This window comes from Magallana gigas, chromosome 4, assembly GCF_963853765.1.
Source record: "Magallana gigas chromosome 4, xbMagGiga1.1, whole genome shotgun sequence".
Classification (NCBI taxonomy): domain Eukaryota; kingdom Metazoa; phylum Mollusca; class Bivalvia; order Ostreida; family Ostreidae; genus Magallana; species Magallana gigas.
This window is the reverse complement of record NC_088856.1, coordinates 46,132,595-46,136,017: the sequence shown is the minus strand read 5'-3', so window position 1 is coordinate 46,136,017 and position 3,423 is coordinate 46,132,595.

The following is a 3,423-nucleotide window of genomic DNA, read 5'->3' as shown; positions in this document are numbered from 1 at the left end:
ACGAAGCAAATCCATCGGTCTCTAGGACTTCGCTATAACCGAGTTTACTGTATTTTTGCGTAAAATGAATTAAAAGATAGACAAATCAGCTTAAAAAAATATTTTCAATTGATTACTAGATATTCATTCCTAAAGCATTTTAAATTATACAAGAGGCCCATGGGCCACATCGCTCACCTGAATAACAATAGGTATGATAAAATCAGCTTATTGGAGTTATAATACAAACTAGCTGGTCAATGTATAATACGTGTAGATCCTGTATAAATAAAAATTCATTTTCCCCCTGGATATTTTTATGTTTATTATCATTATTCCCTTCTCTACCTGGTTGATTTTATAGTCATATCACATGTTGAGCATTGCAGCTATCAAAAAGAACCTAGACAATCGTTTATATACGGGATATTAACCTTCATCAAACTCTGAACCCTTTGTAACAAATCATGTTTTTAACAAGTTTAACTGACTTTCTTGGGTGTTTCATCTAGCCTGATAAACAGTGATATACGCTAGATAAATTTACTAGAAATACCAGCTTTTGTTTTTATTAATCACTTCTATTCGTCCATTTATGGTCTGAGACAAAATATATTGTTTCAACGAGATAGCAGATTTGGCAAAGACGTGAACAACCAAACTTTGAGGGAAGATTGACTTAGGATTGTAAAAATGTTTAACATGTTTGGTTTCGTTCGGCGTTACTTCCGGTCGTCACAGAAAGTACTTCAAAAATTGATTTCTTTTTCATTCTCGTTGTTTTACATTTAAGTAATGTCTGGATATTTCATTCACAATAATTAGCAGATCCACTATTTTTCTGTGTGAGAGAAGCAATGTCTTGCAGTTAAATTGATACATGTATATAAAAATGGAAGACTTTTTGTTGCTTTTGCAACAAGAGCCTAGTTCTATATATTCTTATTTCAAAATTTGACAACCCACCCCCCCATTGTAGCACTACCTTACTACTGGGGATCATGATTTTCATAACTTTGAATCGACACTACCTGAAGATGCTTCAGGTTTCAGCTTTCCTGGTCAAATGGTTCTTGATAGGAAGATTTCTGAAAAGTTCTCAAAATTTTTCGATAATTCCTAATTATCTCTCTTTGAAAAATAGTGTGATCCTAAATTTTTACAACTTTGAATTCCCTTTGCCTAAGAATGCTCTGTGCCAAGTTTGGTTGAAATTGGTGAAATGTGAAAAGTTTACAGACAGATGGACAGACAAAATGTGATCAGAAGTATATTAACATGATTAAAGTATAAATAGTTCTTTTTCAGTATCTAAATGTGACAGTAATAGTGCATTAGTGATAAAATACAATCGCCGTTTCAAAATATGTGTGCTTATTTATCTTTACGTCTGAATTTACAACTTCTTAATCACATTATCTTTGATGATTAATTAATAAATATGAACATACAAGGAAAGATAAGTCCATTATGAACAAGCAAAGGGAGATAACTCTATTAACTGTTCTTTAATTGAAATTCCAGGGCAGAATTTTAACAAATAAGAAATATACCTCCCAAGTCATAACCCTTGCCTTCCATGAAGGTGACATGAAATATAATTAGAGATGAAAGCTTAATATTTTTTCTAAATAAAATTATGCAGTCAGTTCTATTTCTGTGTTAGTAGACATTTTTAAACATTATATACATTACCACCTCCATGACCCTTTGGGCCACACCCTGCAGTAAGAACCCCTTCCCTATACATTAAATATGACTGTTTTGGCTCCACCCTAGATTCAAAATCCCTACCTTGGGGGACATAAAATTCACCATTTTGGTAAAGAAGACAATTTTTTTTTTATAATAAATGCATTTTAACACTATATGACCATTTTGGCCCCACCCTCGAGTTATAACTCCAACATGTAAGTTGGGACACATGAAATTTACAATCTTGGTAGATCAAAGGCATCCAGGTCTACAAAATTATGTAATCAATTTAGATTTCTTACAGATGTGTGAGAATAGAAAAGATGATTTTTAAACATTATAAGCATTAAAACTATGTGACCATTTTGGCAAAACCCATTCCCCAAGGGACTTGAAATTTACAGTTTTGGTAGAGGGTTTCCCGATCTACATATTTATTCAGGTTTTTTTAAAAAGATGTGTGGGAGTAGAGATGAAGATTTTTAAACATCTTAATATGCATTCATACTATATAGCCAGTACACCCACCCTCGGGCCTGAACCCCTGACCCAGGGCCAATAAATTTCACAATTTATGTAGAGGAGTTCATGGACATCATAATCAGGCATCCATTTTTCCCCACATGTGTGAAGTAAGAAGAAGATTTTCTAAGATTCAATACATTTTCACTATATGGCTATACTGGTCCCACCCTAGGGCCTGAACCCCTGTTCCACGGGTCATGAATTTCACAATTTTGGTAAAGAGCTTCATGGACATCATTATAACTATGCATTCAGTTTTTTCCTCACATGTTTGGGAGTATATATATAAGAGAAGACATTTTTTCAACATTAATATTTGGCCCCAACTATGACACCCTGAGGACGATAGGGCCATGAATTTCACAATTAAGATTCCTCTTACCATAAAGATGCTTCATATTAAATATGGTATTAATAGGCCTTGTATTGTCAAGAGGAAGTTAAAAATGTAAAATTGTTAACATACGACACACGACGACAGAAGTAGACAATTGCAATAAGTTACCTGAGTCACTATGGTGACCTTGAAATTTACCTACCCATGCATCATAAAGCCTAGGAATGGATAATAATTTTGTTTTGGTATATTTATGTTCGGATATTGATTCTTATTGTTACAAAATTTATTTAAGTCTATTTATTTTCAGTTAATATTATGACTTAGAAATTGGTATGCATCATTCAATTCCGTTGTCCGAGCATGTTGTCAAATGGTTATATTGACATCAACTTTCTATACAAACATTTGGCACAGATTGACAGGAAAGTTTATAAGATACAAGTAAAAGAAACCGAGTTCTTGACATACAATCTTAGCTCTTGGTTACTGTATATCAGCAATCGAGTCTGACTGCTCTTACTTACAGCGGCCTAAATATGTATATAGATCAAATTATTTTATTAAAGAGTTCAACAAATTAAGGCATAAATTAACTTTACATTATTTCCCCTTTCTCTCTCATAATCTGAATTTTTTCTACTCCCAAATGTTTGACCTTTTTAAGCTAAACTGTATACTGAACAAAACGAATCTATATAAAGAACAGTACATGTATTCATTGTCTAAAATCATTTCAAATTTTCAATCATTTATTAAACTTCATTTTGTAAACTTACCTAATACTGCCTGATTGTTTTCTGTGATCTCCGTACTCTCAAGCTTATCTACAATATGAATTGAATTGTGATTTTTCAATGCTGCAATAAATATCTTATACGCCCTTG